The sequence below is a fragment of the Oncorhynchus tshawytscha genome, linkage group LG20 (genome assembly GCF_018296145.1).
Source record: "Oncorhynchus tshawytscha isolate Ot180627B linkage group LG20, Otsh_v2.0, whole genome shotgun sequence".
NCBI lineage: Eukaryota > Metazoa > Chordata > Actinopteri > Salmoniformes > Salmonidae > Oncorhynchus > Oncorhynchus tshawytscha.
The window spans coordinates 10312520-10335022 of NC_056448.1; the positions used below are offsets into that span (position 1 = coordinate 10312520).

A 22503-nucleotide genomic window follows, 5' to 3' on the forward strand; every position below is an offset into this window, starting at 1 on the left:
CAGAATAGGTTATCGTCAAGTGAAGACAAGTAAAGGATGGGGCATCATTAGGGAGATTTAGATTTGCTCTTATACCCTGTTTTTTTCCATACCCAATTTGGTTGGGCACGTTGAGCAGTGCTGTACTCTTCTACCAGACTCAGAGGCCCATGTGTGAGAAAGGCACTTAGGCCACTCAGCCCGCGCCTATATGACCTCATCAACACTACTGGATACACAGAGGGGGGAAAACAAAATGCATGTGACTATATCCTGGATTGTCAATTGGCCCAGAAGTAGTATGTATGTGCTTTTTAAACCACATTGGCATTTTGAAATGGGATAGTGTTTGTTTATTCATGTTTTTATGATTATGTTTTCCTTTTGAAATCGGATGAGGTGCCGGATGTTGTGATCTTTTTGTGTCATCATTTATCTTTCTCAAAGGCTGTTTAGAGAAAGAGAGGAGAGAGAGAGAGAGAAGTAGCTGGTTTTACATACTTCTCTCCAGGGTGACTTAGCCTTTTTTTTATTGTTCAATGTTTTGTTTGTGAGTTTTTCACATAATGATTGACTTTGTTTCCATACAAAATGTTACAAGTCTACCGTCCATGTGTTTTTATTTTATTACGTTTTGGAAAATAACATTTCATTCTTAACTGGTAACTCTGCGGCCATATTCACAGTTGTAGTGGTTACTCCTTGGATTCATTTTTGTGTAATATAGTAGGCAGAAAAACAAACAGTATTAGAGACACCCTAATGTCTCTCTATTAAAACATGTCTGAGACACAAAGCAGATGTCTCTTTTTTCCACTCAGAATCAAATTACTGCAACTAGAATAGAAGCTGTTGGAAAATCATTACGGATTTTGCGTAAGATACTTTTTCTTCTAGCATTAAAGTGGTCAGTAGTCAGTCACATAGTGAAAATGTCAACCAATTGATTGGTCGAAAAAACAGACTACTTTCAGTCTACCAAGATTTGATTTAGTTGGGGACAGCCTTACTTCCCCTAACCTTTTAACCTAACTCCTAAACCCTAACCCCTAGCCTAGGCAACGTTAGCCACCTAGCTACCTAGCTAGAATTCGTAACTTATCATACGTTTTGCAAATTTGTAACATATTGTATGTTTTGCAAATTTGTAACATATAACATGAATTGTAATTCGTAACATATCATACGAAATGGGTGATGGACATCCACAAATGAATACATACCATACAAAACATAACATATCATACTAAATGGAGTGTCTCGGATTTACGTACAGAATAATACGAAATACTCAGAACATGTTGATGGAAAAGCTTGTTGTGTTGTGGCCATAGAAATAATCCATAGAAGGGTTTTGGAATCTCTAACCCTCGCAATTTGACTGTTAAACTCCTGGGTACACTATGAATAGCTGACAGTTTTGTCTTAAATGGAAACTTACATCTATGGATAAATATGTCTATGGTTGGTTGTGGGTGTCAGTTTGCCTTTTGAAAATGTCCAAAACAGTCTTGTGAAAAACGTATAGTTTGGGAAGCAAATGCTGTCATTATTACACGTGTAATATGGTAATTATTTTAACGTTACTATTTTTTACAAACAAAAAAGATATTTGATTCATAAAATATTTAAGCAGTCATCTTCCTCAAATGAAGGGGATGATGACAGAATATTTGCGAGAGGTAGGGTTTTTTGGCGATTTTTATAAGGATTCCAAAAAACAGAGGCAGTTGGATAACTTATTCATGGAAGTAAATACATTTTGAAAAAATATATATATAATATAGATGTATATATTATTATTAGCTAGCATACAGGTAGACCACTGTATATGATGAGATGCTAGCTAGCTAACTTTACTGTATAGCTAAGTAAATCAAATATCATCAGCTAGCTAACGTCTTATTAGCTATCTATCTTGATGTTTATCATTGCGAATTAAACCACAAGCTCCAAATGCATTTGTAGATAACAGTCATGGAAGAGGGTGAAAGGACTGTTCCAGCTGTCAGAAAAGGGTGGAAGTAGACTGGATAGGGCAGGTCATTTTTTGGGAGGACATTATGAAAATATTCTCTCGTTCTAGTTTCTAGTAAGGAAAAATGTTAGGACAGAGAGATATTAACAACATGCTAACACATGAGGTGGGTAAATGGCACGACAATGGGCCTCAGGATCTCGCCACGGCATCTCTGTGCATTCAAATTGCCGTCTATCGTCATGACCTGATCTGTTTCACCGGTCCTTGTGCTTGTCTCCACCCCCCTCCAGGTGTCACCCATCTTCCCCATTATCCCCTGCGTATATATACCTGTGTTTTCTGTCTGTTGCCAGTTCGTCTTGTTTGTTCAAGCCTACCAGCGTTTTGTTTCAGCTCCTGTTTTTCCCTCGTCTCTTTTTCTCATCCTTCTGGTTTTTGACCTTTGCCTGTCCTGACCCTGTACCCACCTGCCTGACCACTGCCTTTCTCTGACCCTGAGCCTGCCTGCCTGCCGTCCTATACCTTTGCTCCACCTCTGGATTACCGACCTCTGCCTGACCTGAGCCTGACGTCTTGTACCTTGGCCTCGTTTGCCTGCCCATGTGGTTCAAATAAATATTGTTATTTCACATAGTCTGCACTTGGGCCTTACCTTGATTCCTGATATCGTTAAAATGCTATTTTTTTCGTTGTCTGTAGCTTATGCCTGCCCATACCATTACCCCACCGCCACCATGTGGCACTCTGTTCACAATGTTGACATTAGCAAACCGCTCACCCACACGGCGTCATGCACGTGAGGCCGGTTGGACGTACTGCCAAATTCTCTAAAACGACGCTGGAGGTTGCTTATGCTAGAGAAATTAACATTAAATTATCTGGCAACAGCTCTGGTGGACACTCTGTAGTCAGCATGCCAATATCACATGACCTCAAAACTAGAGACACCTATGGCATTGTGCTGTGTGACAAAAACAGTGACCTTTTATTGTCCCCAGCACAAGGTGCACCTGTGCAATGATACAGCTGTTTAATCAGCTTCTTGAATTTCCACACCTGTCAGGTGGATGGATTATTTTGACAAAGGAGAAATTCTAACTAACAGGGATGTTAATAAATTTATGCAAAAAAATTAGAGAAATAAGCTTTTTGTGCATATGGAAAATTTCGGGGATCTTTTATTTCAGCTTATGAAACATGGGACCAACACTTTACATGTTGTGTTTATATTTTGTTCAGTGATTGCCTAGTCACTTTTACCCCTATAATCACATGTACATACTGTATTACCATAATTATCTCAACTACCTTATACCCCTGCACATTGACTCGTTACTGGTACTCCTTGTATATTGCCTCATTGTTTTTATAGTGCTACTATTTCCTTTTTTATTTAGCAAATGTTTGTCTTACTTTTTAACTCTGCATTGTTGGGAATGGGCTCGTAAGTAAGCATTTCACTGTAAAGTTTACACCTTTGTATTTGGCGCATGTGAGCCATATAATTTGATTGTGCAAGGGGAGGCGGAGGCCTGGGGAGGAGAAATTAAGAAGTTCCTAATTTGTATTCCGTAGACCTCGCTAACTCCTCAAACCTGATTCATAGTATAGAGCACTGGTCGTCTTTCCATGAGGTTTCAGGGTGTTGAATAACACTTTATTAGTTATGTTATAATGCCTACATAGGATGGTCAAAATCCATTCTGTGTTGAATTGTGCATCCATTGTTTTCAGTATTTGTTATGGATTTCCTTTTGCTTAGTAGCTTTAGCTGCTCTAGTTTGTATTTGTTTATTCTGAAGCTGCTTTCAGCAGCAGAACAAAGTGTCGATAGAGAGTGTGTGTTTAGTCATCTGCAGGAAAAAGGCATAAGGACATTACACATCAAAAACCAAGCCTTGTGTAGCAAGGTCATAATATACACAGAGAATTAAGTTCTTGTGGCTGAAAAGCAGGTTTAGCCTTGGTTCACACACAGACTACCATCCACTTTGATGCACTTCGCTGAGCACTCTGGTTTTATTCACATAGCAAATAGGGAAGGATTCAAAATGAATATATAGTGGAAACACTGTTAAAACTTTCACTATGTTGTTCAACAATTTACAAGCCCTATACTGTAGCTACCTGGGCTTTTACAACCTGAAATAACTACACTTCACATCATCGCATAATAAAGCAATATCACCATCTTCAAGACTGCCTCAAGCTAACCGCTAACACAATGTTCTAGCATCTTGAAAGCATTCCACCATCTTGCCAGAAGTAGCCTTCTCTTGTCATCACTGTTGCATCCAAGATGCGGCAGGGTAGTCTAGTGGTTAGAGTGTTGGGGTTGCAAGTTCATATCCCCGAGCTGACAAGGTAGAAATCTGTCGTTCTGTCCCTGAACAAGGCAGTTAAACCACTAGGGTTCCTAGGCCGTCATTGAAAATAAGAATTTGTTCTTAACTGACTTGCCTACTTAAATAAATAAAGGTTAATAAAAAGATAAAAGCATGGATGGATTATATTTTATCTAAAATGTCTATATCTAATTGATGTAGCTACAGAATCCATTTTGCACCAGGACATACGCTTTCCTGTGTATAAGCTCTCTTGGTGGCAAGGTGACGAGTCAACACAACCAAATGGAACCTAGCTTGACTGGAAATTCCACAAGGTTAGGATAAAAATGTGTACTCTATAGGTGCCATTGAATCTTTATTGCCCACAAGGGTTGAGAGCAGTGGAGGCTGCTGAGGGGAGGATGGCTCATAATAATGGCTAGAACAAAGCAAATGGAATGTCACCAAACCATGTGTTTGATGTATTTGATACCGTTTCACCGATTCCACTCCAGCCATTACCACGAGCCCGTCTTCCCCAATTAAGATGCAACCAACCTCCTGTGGTATGAGAGAAATACATTTGTAAAGTAATCAAAGGGGCTTACAAGAAAATGACTAATTCCGGCAGAAAGGAGTTTCAGCACTTTAATCCATTGTTCAGGATGAGTAAATCACCTGTACTTACCCTGAACAATGGATTAAAGTGAGCAAATAAAAAATGGATCTCTGCCTTTTTTGTTGAGTGCTCCTTTCTGCCTGCAATTAGTCCTTTTGGAAATGTTTCTTGGTAAGCCCCTTTGATGGATTTTTGTCATTGTTGTCAAGCACCCCTACATTCTTTGTTTGCTGTTGCTCATTTGTAAAGTAAATACATTCACTCTCAGTGTGTTGGTTCACCACAGAGACATAAGTGCCTCCTACCCCAGCTAGCATATACCGTTCTGAGAACCATATGTTTCTTAGAGCTTTGTGAGAGTATGGTTGTCCTATGGTTATGTTGCCTGCAACCTTCCCAAAATGTTATTGGAATGGTGTAGGATAGTTGCTTGGCTTTGGAACATCCTCAATACATTTAAGGAACATGACAAAACAACGTTATTACTTTAACGGAATGTTCCTAAAAGTTCAAACATGGTTACATTTAATTACATTTTTTGGTATTGTTCTAGGAATGTTCTCCAATTGGTTTGGCATTGGGAATGTTCTCAAAGTTCAAAGAACGTTAAGAAACAACGTTCTTCTGTGGGAATATTAGTACTTCAGCATAACGTTTCCTACAGGTTTCCTTATGGTTCTATTTTAAATGATGTTCTCAGAACGTTCAGAGAATGTTAAAGTGGAACTGACAGCATTAACTACTTTGCAGATATGAAACAGACAATCATAATATCAGTGAAAAATATCAAATTCCTACTTTATGCTACAAAACCAACTTTATAAGAGGTTTGAAATAGGTTCTACTTTACTAAACAATCCATGATGTACATGATGTACAAAGGCATTTTTGGGAGAATAGATGGATGCAGTTCAATACATGATTCATTATAATTCACCAATACATTTATTCACTTTTTTCCCAAAAATGTATAGCTGTAAATCACAGCTGGCGCCCCGCACCGTACATTGTTTGCTGCCTCCACCCATTCGGGCGGGATGCACTGTTTCAGGGCAATGATCACAAGTCGGTCATAACGTAGTCATAGCGTGGCTAATAGGCTAGCGTACATGCTAAACATAAGGCCCGTGGGCCGAACAGGACACATAAGCGAGTCAACAATTGAGTAATCTATTTTATCAAATTATAGCCTAATGTCCTGGCATCGGTGAAATCAACTTCAATCGCGCTTCTTTTGTTTGTCCCATTTACAGCGCAAAGCGGAGGGAAAGTGTACAGACACAGTCCTAGCTAGGCTACTAAAAACGAAGCCTGCAACAAAACAAGATGCAGATGAGCACTACGTAGGCCTATTACAGGGTGAGGAGTGAGTTTCACACATCCCCATGTGCTACATTCACCCCTCAAACTTACTTAACAGTGACCCCAGCACTGAACTGAGTGCAACTGTAGATCAGAGTCACTAGGAACCACTGTAAAGGACGTCACCCTGTTTGCTTAGGAAGTACTACCTCCTCCCGATTCGGCCCATACCTGGCGCGAACTCGGGACTCGCCTTAAAAACACACGTGACCGCCCTCCTCAAGGGTAGCCGATCGCACCACCTCAAAAGCTAGCTAATGAGGCAAAGCAAGTGGGATACTTAAGGCTGAGGAGCAAGTTTCACACATCCCTATGTGCTACACTAGATTCTAAGAAACATATATCTTCGTTCCCAGAACCAATGGGAAACCAAAAATGTACGCTACCATTACTTCCAAGAAACCAAATGTGCTAGCTGGGACTGCTCTCAATATGGCCACCAACACTACTTCCTGGAGCAAATGTACATCCCTGTCAACAGCTCTGTACCATTGGGACACATTTCTGCATTTGACATTCCTAGATTACAATTTTAGGGTGTAGGTGAAAGTTACTGCAGATGCAGTATCTGTTAATCTAATGAACACTAAGTAATTCTACCTCAGAGCTTGAGCAAAAACTGTGGACAGTCTCCGCCGCCACGGCAATAAATATACAGTGCCTTCAGAAAGTATTCATACCCCTTGACTTATTCCACAGCCTAAATTCAAAATGTATTAAATATATTTTGTCTCATCCATCTACTCACAATAACTCCTAATGACAAAGGATATATATGTTGTTGTTGTATATGTTGTTTTAGAAATGTTTTAAAATGTATTGAAAACGAAATACAGAAATATTAAAATTGCATAAGTATTCACACCCCTGAGTCTATACATGTTAGAATCCCCTTTGGCAGCGATAACAGCTGTACGTTTTTCACCTGTGAGTCTCTAAGCGCTTTTCACACCTGGATTGTACAATATTTGCTATATTTTTCTTTTAAAAATTATTCTAAATTTGTCAAGTTGGTTGTTGATCATTGCTAGACAGCCATTTTCAAGTCTTACCATAGATTTTCAAACCGATTTAATTCAAAACTGTAACTAGGCCACTCAGGAACATTCAATGTCATCTTGGTAAGCAACTCTAATGTATATTTGGCCTTGTGTTTTACGTTATTGTCCTGCTGAAAGGTGAATTTGTCTCCCAACATCTGTTGGAAAGCAGACTGAACCAAGTTTTCTTCTAGTATTTTGCCTGTGCTTAGCTCTATTCCATTTACTTATATCCAAAACAATTCCCTAGTCCTTGCCAATGACAAGTATAACCATAACATGATACAGCCATCACCATGCTTGAAAATATGAAGAGTGGTACTCAGTGATGTGTTGTGTTGGATTTGCCCCAAACATAACACTTTGTATTCAGGCCAAAAAGTTACATTTCTTTGACACGTTTTTTTTGTTGCAGTTTTACTTTAGTGCCTTATTGCAAACAGGATGCATGTTTTGGAATATTTGTATTCTGTACAGGCTTCCTTCTTTTAACTCTGTAATTTAGGTTAGTATTGTGGAGTAACTACAATGTTGTTGATCCATCCTCAGTTTTCTCCTATCACAGCCAAACTGTAACTGCTTTATACTCACCATTGGCTTCATGGTGAAATCCCTGACAGGTTTCCTTCCTCTCTGGCAATTTAGGAAGGATGCCTGTATCTTTGTAGTGACTGGGTGTATTGATACACCATCCAAAGTGTAATTAATAACTTCACCATGGTCAAAGGGATATTCAATGTCTGCTTTGTTTAAAAAAAAAAACGTCTACAAATAGGTGCCCTTCTTTGCGAGGCATTGGAAAACCTCCCTGGTCTTTGTGGTGGAATCTGTGGTTGAAATTTACTGCTCGACTGAGGGACCTTACATTTATTTGTATGTGTGGGCTACAGATAGTACATAGGTAAGCATTCAAAAATCATGTTAAACACTATTATTTCACACAGAGTGAGTCCATGTAACTTATTATGTGATTTGTTTAGCACATTTTTACTCCTGAACTTATTTAGGCTTGTCATAAACAAAGGGTTAAATACTCATTGACTCAGGACATTTCAGCTTTTTGTTTTTAATTCACTTGTAAACATTTAGAAATTCTTCATTCCACTTTGAAATTATGGGGCTTTGCGTGTAGGCCTGTGACCAAAATCTAATTGTAATCCATTTTAAATTCAGGCTGTAAAATGTGGACAAAGTTGTGGTGTGAATACTATTTGAAGGCACTGTAAATGCAGGGATGGGTAAGTTACTTTCTAAATGTAATCCGGTACCGTTACTAGTTACCTGTCCAAAATTGTAATCGGTAACTTTTGGATTACCCAAACTCAGTAACGTAATCTAATTACATTCAGTTACTTTTAGATTACGTTCCCCTTAATAGGCAATAGAAGAAGACAAAAATGTATGTTACCAATTGAACTTTAAAATGTTAAAATGTACATACAGTTGCTGGCCATATATATATATATATATGACCGGAGAGGAAGGAAACCAGGAAACAAGTCCAAAAATGTATATAGCAACAGATTGCCCCTTAAAGTCTATCAAAAATGTGCGAGTTTGAGGAGGTGTCCATTTTTTTATAAGCCCTGTACTGCATTATCACCACCGCATCTCAATGTTAGAGCCGACACCCTGGTTCGATTCCAGGCTGTATTTCAACCGGCCGTGATTGAGAGTCCCATAGGGCTGTGCTTAATTGGGTTTTGCTGGTGTAGGCCATCATTGTGAATAAGAATTTTTTCTTAACTGACTTGCCTAGTTAAATAAAGGTTACATTTTTTAAAATAAATAAATAAATTAGACTGAGCAATAAAATCCCCACTTTTATTCCATAGGCTGGGATCTGAACTATGCAGCTGTTACAAGAGCACATTTTTCACTTGCTGCCCACTGGTATCAAAAACAATGATTGATAGGCAGCTTAAACTTCTTGAATTCAACCATTATTGGGTTCAAATACACATTTAGATTTGTGAACAGCCATCCACAACAACCACAATCCGTAAGACACAAATAGCTAAATGAGAGAGCAGCAGTGTGATTCACATCAATGCGCTATGTAGATATCAATAATAAGTTATATACGTAACGCCGTACACTACACCACTGCTGTCACCCTGACCTCCAAGCGTTTATTTCAGTTGGATAATCTTTGGATGCTGACAGCAGTTGCACCATTGGAAGAGAGAGCTTGGACTGTAGCCTACAAAAAACCCATTCCTGCTCTTTTCCCGCAATCCACCAAATACATTTTAAATATAGTGTGTCATCATAGTGGTCTCTGACTTGTGGTCAGATTCGCTCAGGTGGAATAAACTTAAACTTGCGCCTTTTTTCAATGCTGATTTGAATGTCAATGAGAAAACAGAGAAGTGTCAATGATTTTTTTCCCGCACAACCTTTCTGAATTTAAATTGAATCCTCTAAGTAAGTCCTCTAAGTTTTTTGAAAGTATCTATAATCTGATTACAATATTTTTGCTGGTAACGTAACGATTTACAGATACCGTTTTTTTGTAATCCGTTACTCCCCAACCATTTGTATATTTGGTATTTTTGGTATTTTATTAGGATCCCCATTAACTGTTCCAAAAGCAGCAGCTACTCTTCCTGGGGTCCACACAAAACATGAAACATAATACAGAATATCAATAGAAAAGAACAGCTCAAGGACAGAACTACATACATTAAAAAAAGGCATACGTAGCTTACATATCAATGCATACACACAAACTATCTAGGTCAAATAGGGGAGAGGCATTGTGCTGTGAGGTGTTGCTTTATCTGTTTTTTGAAACCAGGTTTGTTTATCTGAGCAATATGAGATGGAACAGAGTTCCATGCAACAATGGCTCTATATAATATTGTACCCTTTCTTGAATTTGTTCCGGATTTGGGGACTGTGTAAAGACCCCTGGTGGCATGTCTTGTGGGGTAAGTGTGTGTGTCAGAGCTGTGTGTAGTAAGTTGACTATGCAAACAATGAGAATTTCAACACATTCATGTTTCTTATAAAAATAAGAAGAATCCAGTCAGTCTCTCCTCAACTCTTAGACAAGAGAGTCTGGCATGCATAGTATTTATAACAGCCCTCTGATTACAATTAAGAGCAAAACGTGCCGCTCTGTTCTGGGCCAGCTGCAGCTTAACTACGTCTTTCCTTGTAGCACTGGACCACATGACTGGACAATAATCAAGATTAGATACAACTAGAGCTTGCAGAACTTGCTTTTTGGAGTGTGGTGTCTAAAAAGCAGACCATCTCTTTATTACGGACAGAACTCTGCCCTTCTTTACAACCATTGAATCTGTATGTTTTGACCATGACAGTTTACCACCTAAGGTAACGCCAAGTAATTTAGTCTCCTCAACTTGTTCAACAGCCACACCATTCATTACCTGATTCAGCTGAGGTCTAGAATTTAGGGAATGATTTGTACCAAATACAATGCTCTTAGTTTTGTAGATGTTCAGGACCAGTTTATTAATGGCCACCCATTCCATAACAAACTGCAACTCTTTGTTAAGAGTTTCAGTGACTTCATTAGCTGTGTTGCTGATGAGTATATGTTTGAATCATCAGCATACATGGACACACATGCTTTGTTTAATGCCAGTGGCAGGTCATTGGTAAAAATAGAAAAGAGTGGAGGGCCTAGAGAGCTGCTCTGCGGTACACCACACTTTACATTCTTGACATTAGAGAAGCTTTCATTAAAGAAAACCCTTTGAGTTCTATTAGATAGATAGCTCTGAATCCACACTAAAAAAGCCATAACACATCATGTATGTTTTTTCAACAACAGGTTATGGTCAACAACAGGTCATGGTCAATAGTATCAAAGGCCGCTTTACCACTCTTGGGTAGCGAAATTACTTTGGCTTCCCTCCAGGCCTGAGGACAAAGACTTTCCTCTAGGCTCAGATTAAAGATTTGACAGATAGGAGTAGCTATAGAGTCAGCTACCATCCACAGTAGCTTTCCATCTAAGTTGTCAATCCCATGAGGTTTGTCATTATTGATCGATAACAATTATTTATCCACCTCTCCCACACTAACTTTACAGAATTCAAATCTGCAATGCATTTCTTTCATTATTAGTTTTTTTATGCATGAATATGATGGCTCACTGTTCGTTGTTGGCATTTTCTGCCTAAATTTGCCCACTTTGCCAATTAAGTAATCATTAAAATAATTGGCAACATCAAATGGTTTTGTGATGAATTAGCCATCTGATTCGATGAAAGATGGAGTTGAATTTGTCTTCCTGCCCATAAATTAATGTAAAGTACTCAAGTTTTTTTCCATCATTCTTTATATCATTGATTTTGGCTTCATAATAAAGTTTCTTCTTGTTGTTGTTGAGATTAGTCAGATAATTTCTCAATTTGCTGTAATTCAGCCAGTCAGATGTGTAGTCAGACTCCTTTTGCCCCATCTTTTTCAAACATACAGTTTTTCAATTCCTCATCAATTCATGGAGCCTTAACAGTTATAACAGTTAGTTTCTTTTTAGGTGCATGTTTATCAATAATAAGTGCAGCGTCTGGATGCTCCTCATTAATCACATCAGACCAACAAATATTTTGAACATCATCCACATAAGAGTCACAGCAAAATCTTTTGTATGATCACTTATACACTATTATAGGCCCAGCTGTTGGAACTTTGGCTTTCCTGGATATAGCCACTATATTGTGATCACTGCATCCAATGGGTACGGATACAGCTTTAGAACAAAGTTCTACAGCATTAGTAAAAATGTGATCGATACATGTGGATGATCTTGTTCCGGTATGTTTGTAAACACCCTGGTAGGTTTATTAATAGCCTGAACCAGATTACAGGCACCAGTTACAGTAAGAAGCCTTCTCTTGAAAGGACAGCTTGATGAAAACCAGTCAATATCAAGGATTTCACACACATTGTTTAGAAACTGACTGTTAGCACTTGGTGTCTGATAGCAACACCCCTAAAGAAAAGGCTTTAGATGTGCCAAGTGAACCTGCAACCACAACACTTCAATAACACTTGACATAAGATCTTCTCTAAGAATTACAGGGATATGGCTCTGAATATATACCACAACACTTCCCCCAAGTATTTCTGTCTCTTCTATAGATGTTATATCCGTGTATTGCTACTGATGTATCATCAAAATGAGTCTCAGAAATGGCTGAAATATGAATGTTATCTGATGTTATCAAGTTGTTGATTTCATTAACCTTATTTCTAAGGATACATATTAATATGTTCAGCCCTTTCCTGGGTAGCTTATCAGAGATAGACATAATACTGAAAAGAGCATAGAAAGCAAGATACAAAAATATACATTTAGCAGTACATTAATCTGCTTGTGTGTGTGTGTGTGTGTGTGCGTGCGTGCTGCGGGGTTGAAACTACGAACCCATAGGCTTGGCTCTCTCATCCCCTCCAGGCTTCTGGGAGGGAGGGTGGACAATGAGCCTGTCATAGCGGATGTAAGCAATGTCCCCACGCGCTCTGGCAGCTTTCATGGCTGGGATCAGTTCTTTCCTCTTCTGGCGCACAGCTTCAGGATAGTTGAGGAAGATATACATTCCTCTCAAGTTCTTGGCTCTTTCAGGAACAGCTACCTTGTCCTTGAACCTCAGGAATTTTACCACTATTGGCCTGGGCCTGTCACCTGGGCCGGGGGTGGGTTTTCCAATCCTGTGTGTGCACTCCAATCTTCCTGTGGTCCATCTTCAGTTTTTCAGAGATCATTTCCCTCACTTTGTCCTCAGACTCCGTCCAAGTCTCATGTGGAGATTCTACAATTCCGTCCACAACCATGTTGTTCCATCTGATTTATCCATCATTTTTATCAGGGATTCACATACATAACTGATGTCCTCTCTCAATGACTTACAGATTGCTGTCATTTTGCTGTTCTCCTGTTTCAACTCATTGAGCTGACCCTGGGAGAACTGCAAACTGTTCTTCAGGTCCTGGATCTCTCTGGTCAGGTTGTCCATTCTTTTATTAGTTGAATCTACCAGTATTTGGACAAAACACTTTAAGCTATTTCCTTGTTGTTGTAACAACTGCTTGTAGAACTCTTTTTGTTTGTTAAAAGATCCTTCACGTTTGATAGAGAGACACCACTGTCCTCAACGGTACACCTGCCGGCTTTGGTCTTTGTCATGGTAGCTAGCAACGTAGGTTACTCTGTTACTCCTCACAGTTTGAGACAGGGCAAGTCACAGGGAAGATTGAGAACAACAAACATCAAGGATCTAGACAGCCACAAACCCGGGACAATCCGCAGTCCCAGACATAATGGCTAACCGCATCGCTGGCTGTGTTCAAGCCCTCAAGAAAACCCTGCTAGCTTGATATGCAGCTAGCTAGCAGCTAGGTTAGCTGCAAGCCCAAATAGCTCCTCAGACCCGTCCTTGGTTGGCAGGATCACTGGACAGAAGCTACCAGTCTCAGCAACTGATGCCAACTGTGTCGCGGGATCCAAATTAAAAAGTTAGCTAGCTACTAAGAATTTTTTTCATTGATTTTGTTGTAAGGTTTGAGTCACTCTGATAGCATAAGAATGGCATAAGCCATGGGAAATTAGCTTTAAAATGTGTAGAATTGCAGGAAATTAGCTCTAAAACTGTTTCTTTTCTCTCAGCCCATGATAAAATATGTAGTATTGCAGAAAACCAACTTTAAAACTGTACATATTTTTCTCCGGCCCATGAACAAATTTAAGGAAATTAGCTTTAAAACAGCAACATTTTGTCTCTGCAGCCAAGACTGTGCAATTGGCCACACCCACTATCACTACAGTACCACTACCAATCCTTGGGGAAACACTGGGTTTAATGTTCTTCACCTCAAACAGACCTGGACTCTTTTTGATTCTCTCACTGACACAGCCGTACTGTAGCCTACATCTGGTCATGATGTTTCTTTTGTCACAATTAGCTTTTCCCATGAACATTGCAGTCTGATGAACTGATACAAAGATGATGATCATTGTGTTGTGTGTCTTCATTGTGGTAAAGGGTAGGCCTAACAGAATAGAAGATATGTTCAATGTAATCACTACACCATTTGGCACACTACTATTAACCTTCCTTCCAGGTAGACAGACAGAAGGGTTGAGGCATTTCAAGAAGCTCACTAAAGAAGCAGGCTAAGTGCTACATAGATTTGACCTTTAGTACATTACAGGTGTTTAGCTGTGTGCACTGTGTGTGTTTGTGCATGTGTGTATGTATATCTGCAGATGTTAACTGTATGGATCTGGAACCCAGTCGTTGTAGCACCCTAAAATGTCAACTAACAGCCTCCGTGGTTTAGAGAGAGTGATGTTTTAAAAAGACACGTGCCTATACTATGTTGTGTGTGACAAAGAATTCAACAAGTCTATACATTGCAATTTATATGCGTGGGGAAAGCCTGCAAATGTCTACAATGTTTAATGAAATGTACATGTTGATAGCGCTGTGAAGGTCTGGTTCAGTGGATACCCTTTGGGCTTCTATTGTCTAGTGTAGAAGGTGTTCTGTAGAGACTGGTGTGTTGCAGTCTATTGTATATTGTACCCTCATGCTGCCAATGTTAATTACCAACAGCTGTACTTTGCTGACCTGAACGCCTAAATACAATTCTTTGTATGGAAGTGAAATTAGGTTGCATGAAGAGGGTAAGTTACCTTCTGGAATCACATTGCCATGTTCTATTATTCCTACTCTGACTTGACTACATGACTGTACATGGGAAACTCTTGTCTCCACTTGTTTCTATGTATGAGGAGAATCAGGAGATGAAAGGTATTATTTATGTTCTGGCTTGATCAGGGATATTGGGTGTTAGAACCTGTGAGTGTGAGATCAAAAGTAAATATACAATCCCCCATAGTATTACGGCCCTTGCAGTCAACTGCACTGTTAGTAGTGTAGTGAGATCAATATTTTTGATATACCACTAGAATTAATCAAATCCTATTTTTTCTAAAATCACAGAGCATTTTGTTATGCTGATTACAATAGTGGATTGAGTGAGGCTGTCTTGAACAAATTGTCTCCCAATTATCAGCCTTCCTATCAGTGTTTATCACCATGGTGACTTACCAAGAAAATACCCATTTGTGTGCCGACATCACCTGCTACAGTGATCCATTTCCTAGAAGGATATCTCCATATTTGGTCAAACTTGGGTAAAGTTTTGTCTATGAAGCACCAAATCAACTCATCTCAGGTTGATGGCCAGCCCTGTCAGTCTGTTGACTACGGCTGTCAGGCAGTCACATTGATTAGTCCTAGAAAACATCCATTGTTTTTCAGGTTTGCCTCTCGTGTCTGCCCAATACAGCATACTGAAATATCTAGCTAATTCTGGAAATGTAGTTGGTTTCATCTCCAGAAGAGCAGCTTTGTGGTAGACTTGTATTTTGACAATCTCAGTAATCATCATTGTAACACGTGTAACCTGGAAAAGGTTCCAGTCTCTTCTACAGCTTGCAGGACTAATTTGATTACAATACATGTCTGCTCAGTGACATGGTCCCCCATGTATTTTCAGAATGATACTCACAACCAAAAAAGTTGTTTTCCATTATGTTTGTTTGTATAGTAACAGCAAAACAACTGGTACATCATCTCATGTGTATCGTCTGATGTCAGTGTTCAAATCTAACCACGGTGGTGATACTGCCAGATCTGTCCAAAATGATCATGTTGATTAGTCTTTCCCATCCCAGTTCAAGACAGGCGTTTGGCAGGATCTGCGTTTGGAGGATTTTGCTTACAAGCAAATTGCCAGTATAAATATGCACTGTTCCATTAACACTGAGTAATACTGACGAACAGTACGTAGTGGCAATGTGAGTGGATTATTGAGGTATGTGAACACTTGATTTGGTCAGTCCGCAGTAATGTCTGGAGAGTCGGTGATCTTCAGTACAGACCTTTTGATTGTTCAGATACTGTATCACCTCTTGGTTTTGATTAAGTTGGAATGAAGTTTATTGAAGGTTTATTTATGTTTAATTAGCCTTGATATGAGCATTCCATATCAGCGTGTTTGCTTTGACAGATGTTGATAGAGCGTTGATAATTGATTTAAGTCGAGCTCTCCTCCGCATTGTGCAGCAACACAATTAACTCTGGACAAACATTCCATATAACAAAGATCAAATGCATTCCATAAATGATACACCTTCACATCAACACTCATAATTAATTCTTAATGAAATTGTAAACAAAGTTTGCAAAGTGTCCTACTTTGTACTCAGATAATAACAGCTGCGACTAGGAACTTGTTTTTACAAGCAACATTTATTCATGATGTAACATGACCGGTTTTCTTTTCACGGCCTGAGTGGGCCCCTGTACCATTTGACAAATCAAAATCAAAATGTATTGGTTGTGTACAACTTTTAGCAGATGTTATAGCCGGTGCAGCTAAATGCTTATGTTACTAGCTCCTAACAATTGAGTTAAATGTCAAACAAGTACACAAATAATACAAAAAATTATCTAGAAATGTCAAAAATGAATCCAATGAACAATCCAAACAGCAGTGTAACAGTAATCCATATGTATATATATGTATATACAACAGATGAATTTACACCAGTTATACTAAGAATGATATGTATAGTAGTAGATATATTAGAGTAAGCTATGTCAAGAATCCAGTATATAAATAAATATGCATTGTGTATAAACAGTGTACCTAAAATGCATTGTACAGTAGTAGAAATATTAGAATGAGCTACAGTACCAGTCAAAACTTTGGACACACCTACGCATTAAAGGGTTTTTCTAGATTTGTACTATTTTCTACATTGTAGAATAATAGTGAAGAGATGAAAACTATGAAATAGCACATATGGAATCATGCAGTAACCAAAAAAGTGTTAAACAAATCATTAAATATATTTTATATTTGAGATTCTTCAAAGTAGCCACCCTTTTCCTTGATGACAGCTTTGCACACTCTTGGCATTCTCTCAACCAGCTTCATCACCTGGAATGCATTTCAATTAACAGGTGTGCCATGTTGAAAGTTAATTTGTGGAAGATAGCCCTATTTGGTAAAAGACCAAGTCCATATTATGGCAAGAACAGCTGAAATAACAAAAATAAATGACAGTCCATCATTACTATAAGACATGAAGGTCAGTCAATATGGAACATTTCAAGAAAAAAACATCAAGCTCTATGATGAAACTGGCTCTCATGAGGACCGCCAAAGGAAAGGAAGACCCAGAGTTACCTCTGCTGCAGAGGATAAGTTCATTAGACTTTCCAGCCTCAGAAATTGCAGACCAAATAAATGCTTCACTAAGTTCAAGTAACAGACACATCTCAACATCAAATGTTCAGAGGAGACTGCTGCTGTCACACCCTGATCTGTTTCACCTGTCCTTGTGCTTGTCTCCACCCCCTCCAGGTGTCGCTTGTTTTCCCCTGTGTATTTATCCCTGTGTTTCCTTGTTTGTCAAGTCAACCAGCAATTTTGTTTCTCAGCTCCTGCTTTCCCAGTCTCTTTTCTCTGCCTCCTAGTTTTGACCCTTGCCTGTCCTGACTCTGAGCCTGCCTGCCTGACCACTCTGCCTGCCCCTGACCTCGAGCCTGCCTATCACCTGGTACTGTTTGGACTCGGACCTAGTTTCAGAACCCCTACCTGTCCTGACCTCAAGCCTGCCTATCTCCTGGTACTGTTTGGACTCTGACCTGGTTTATGAACTCTCGCCTGTACACCGAACTGCCTTTTGCCTACCCCTTTTGTCATAATACATTTCAGAGCTCAATCATCTGCCTCCTGTGTCTGCATTTGGGTCTCGCCTTGTGCCCTTATAACTGCGTGAATCAGGCCTTCATGGTCGAATTGCTGCAAAGAAACCACTGCTAAAGGACACCAATAAGAAGAAGAGACTTGCTTGGGCCAAGAAACACGAGTAATGGACATTAGACCGGTGGAAATCTGTCCTTTGGTCAGATGAGTCCAAATTTGAGATTTTTGGTTCCAACCTCTGTGTCTTTGTGACACGCAGAGTAGGTGAACGGATGATCTCCGCATGTGTGGTTCCCACCATGAAGCATGGAGGAGGAGTTGTGATGGTGTGGGGGTGATTTGCTGGTGACACTGTCAGTGATTTATTTAGAATTCAAGGCACACTTAACCAATATTCTGCAGCGATATGCCATCCCATCTGGTTGGGACTATCATTTGTTTTTCAACAGGACAATGACCCAAAACACACCTCCATATGTGGGAACTCCTTCAAGACTGTTGGAAAAGCATTCCAGGTGAAGATGGTTGCGAGAATGCCTTTGAGTGTGCAAGCTGTCATCAAGGCAAAGGGTGGCTACTTTGAAGAATCTAAAATATAACATATATTTTGATTTGTTTACACTTATTTGGTTACTACATGATTCCATATGTGTTACTTCATAGTGTTCATAGTAAAAATAAAGAAAAACCTTTGAATGAGAAGGTGTGTCAACTTTTGACTGGTACTGTATGTTGAGAATACAGTATTTAAATACACAGTACAAACCCCCCATGGCAAAATGGATGAAATTGCAGGAAATTACCTTCCAGATCCGAGTACAAAATATACATATACAGTGCCTTCAGAAAATATTCACATCCCTTTACTTTTCCCACATATTGTTGTATAACAGCTTGAATTTAAAATGTATTACATTTAGATGTTGTGTCACTAATCTACACACAATGCCCTATAATGTCAAAGTGGAATTTTGTTTGTAGAAAATGTTTGAGTCAATAAGAATTAAACCTCTTTGATTTGACAAGCCTAAATAAATTCAGGAGTAAAAATGTGCTTAACAAATCACATATGTTGAATGGACTCATTCTGTGTTCAATAATAGTGGTGAATATGATTTATGAATGACTACCTCATTATCTGTAAGGTCCCTCAATTGAGTAGTGAATTGCATGCACAGATTCAACCACAAAGCCCGGGGGGGTCAATGCCTCACAAAGAAGGGCACCTATTTGTAGATGCTTGAATATCCCTTTAAGCATGATGAAGTTATTAATTAGGCTTTGGATGGTGAATCAATACTCCCAGTCACTACAAAGATACAGACATCCTTCCTAACTCAGTTGCCAGAGGGGAAGTAAACCACTCAGGGATTTCACCATGACGCCAATGGTGACTTGAAAACATTTACAGAGTGTAATGACTGTGATAGGAGAACACTGAGGATGGATCAACAACATTGTAGTTACTCCACAATACTAAATGAATTGACAGAGTGAAGATCCTGAATTCAAAGTGTTATGTTTGGGGCAAATCCAATACAACACATTACTTAGTACCACTCTACATATTTTCCAGCATAGTGGTGGCTGGGTAAAAAATAAATAGAATGGAGCTACTGTAAGCACAGGCAAAATCATAGAGGAAAACCCAGTTCAGTAGCTTTCCACCAGACACTGGGTGATGAATGTACCTTTTCGCAGGACAATAACTTAAAACACAAGGCCAATTACAGTTTTGACTTAAATCTGCTTGAAAATCTGTCAAGACATCAAAATGGTTGTCTCACAATGATCAACAACCAATTTGACAGAGCTTGAAGCAAATATTGTACAATCCAGATGTGAAAAGCTCTTAGAGACTCACCGTGAAAGACTCACAGCTGTAATCACTGTCACAGGTGATTCTAACATGTAACAACTCAGGGGTGTAAAATACATATATAAATTGAATATTTTACATTTTTGTCATTTAGCAGATGCACTCATGCAGAGCGACTTACAAGAGCAATTACGGTTAAGTGCCTTGCTGAAAGGCACATCGACAGATTTATGTAATAGATTCAATAATAGATCCAGATTAGGTTTAGTGAGTGATTTGTCCCAAAAATTGTGCTTTTCATTTTTCAAATATTTAGCATCAGCCAATTGCTTGTTACCCATTCTAAAACTGATTGGAGCGATATGTCGAGGGCGTCAGCTACTTATTTTACTGTTGCCACCGACATGTATACTGTTGAGTTGTTGAGCGTACATGGACACACAGGCTTTATTCAAGGTCAGTGGAAGGTCATTAGTAAACACAGACAACAATAATGGTCCAAGCTGGTTGCTCTGTGGTACACCACACTCAACAAATTTGCATTAAAAAGGCTTCCATTAAAGAAAACCCTATTGGATAGATAACTGTCCATCCATGATAAGGCAGAAAATGTTAATCCATAACACCTAATTATTTTCAGCAATATGTTATGATCAATGATATGAAAGGTTACACTGAAGTTTAACAAAACCGCTCTCAAAATCTTATTATTATCAATTTCTTTCAGCCAATCATCAGTCATTTGTGTCAGTGCTGCACATGTTGAGTGCCATTCCTTATAAGCATGCTGGAAGTATGTTGTTCATTTGTTTTCTGTATATAATTGTCACTACATTTTCAAAAATGCAAAGTGTAGTGTTCATGTGTAATTTATCTGCATGTTTTGAATCTTGAACAGTAATTTTTTATTAACATTTTTCACATATAACAGATATTTTGTGTTACTTCATTTTACCAGACCTGGTTGATGCTTGATGCTTCCTAGATCCCTTCAGTGAGCTAAGCTGTGGTGATTTGTCTACCTGCTGAGATACAGTGCCTTCAGAAAGTATTCATACCACTTGACTTATTCCACATTTAGTTGTGTTACAGCTTGAATTCAAAATGTATTACTTTTTTAAAAACAGTTTTGCAAATGTATTGAACATGAAGTACATAAATATCTAATTTACATAAGTATTCACACCCCTGAGTGAATAGTTTGTAGTAGCACCTTTGGCAGTGAGCACTCCACACCTAGATTGTGCAACATTTGCCCTTTATTCTTTTCAAAATTCTTCAAGCTCTGTAAAATTGATTGTTGATCATTGCTAGACAACCATTTTCAGGTTTTGCCATAGATTTTCAAGCAGATTTAACTCGACCACTCAGGAACATTCACCGTCTTCTTGGTAAGTAACTCCAGTGTAGATTTGGCCTTGTGTTTTAGGTTATATGTCCTGCTGAAAGGTGAATTCTTCTCCCAGTGTCTGGTGGAAAACAGACTGAACCAGGTTTTCCTCTAGCATTTTGCCTGTGCTTAGGTCCATTCTGTTTCTTTTTTATCCTGAAAAGCTCCCCAGTCCTTAATGATTACAAGCATTCCCATAACATGTTGCAGACACTACTATGCTTGGAAATATGGAGAGTGGTACTCAGTATTGTGTTGTATTGGATTTGCCCCAAAAAGTGAATTGCATTGTCACATTTCCTGCACTATAACTTTAGTGCCTTGTTGCAAACAGGATGCATGTTTTGGAATATTTTTATTCTGTACAGGCTTCCTTCTTTTCACTCTGTTAGGTTAGTATTGTAGAGTAACTACAATGTTGTTGATCCATCCTCAGTTTTCTCCTATCACAGCCATTAAACTCTGTAACTGTTTAAAGTCACCATTGGCCTCATGGTGAAATCCCTGAGCGGATTCCTTCCTCTCTGGAAACTGAGTTAGGAAGGACGCCTGTATCTTTGTAGTGACTGGGTGTATTGATTCACCATCCAAAGCGTACTGATTCACCATCCCTCAACTGAGGGACCTTACAGGTAATTGTATGTGGTGTACAGAGATGAGGTAGTCATTAAAAAATCATGTTAACCACTATTATTTCACTCAGAGGGAGTTCATGCAACTTATTATGTGACTTGTTCAGCAACTTTTTACTCCTGAACTTATTTAGGCTTTCCGTAACAAAGGGGTTGAACACTTGTTGACTCAAGATGTTTCAATTTCATATTTAATTAATTTGTACATATTTTGAAAAACATGATTCCACTTTTACATTATGGGGGTATTGTGTGTAGGCCAGTGACAAAACATCTCTATTTAATCCATTTTAAATTCAGGCTGTAAATGTGGAAAAGGTCAAGCGGTGTGAATACTCTCTGAAGGGACTGTAGCAAGGCTCCTCCAATAGCAGGGTCCATTTCCTCAGACAGACCACCCTCTCTCTCACACAGTCCCTCTCACTCCTGCCCTGCTCGGACCATACTGATGGTCATCTGGTTATGATCAAGGTTTTGAGTTTAGAACCACATTTTTGGAAAATGTAACAGTGTGTCTCAGCCTCAATCCAATAAACCCAATACAAATTGAAACAAGTAACATCCACATACCAGGGATCAGAGGAGGCTGA

The 22503-nt window shown here is 39.0% G+C and overlaps 1 protein-coding gene across 2 annotated transcripts in view; it reads left to right on the top strand.

The window, feature by feature from the left end:
- LOC112219559 (5-hydroxytryptamine receptor 4) overlaps nt 1-22503 on the top strand; it is a 68939-nt gene that overhangs the window by 37654 nt on the left and 8782 nt on the right. The window lies entirely within an intron of this gene.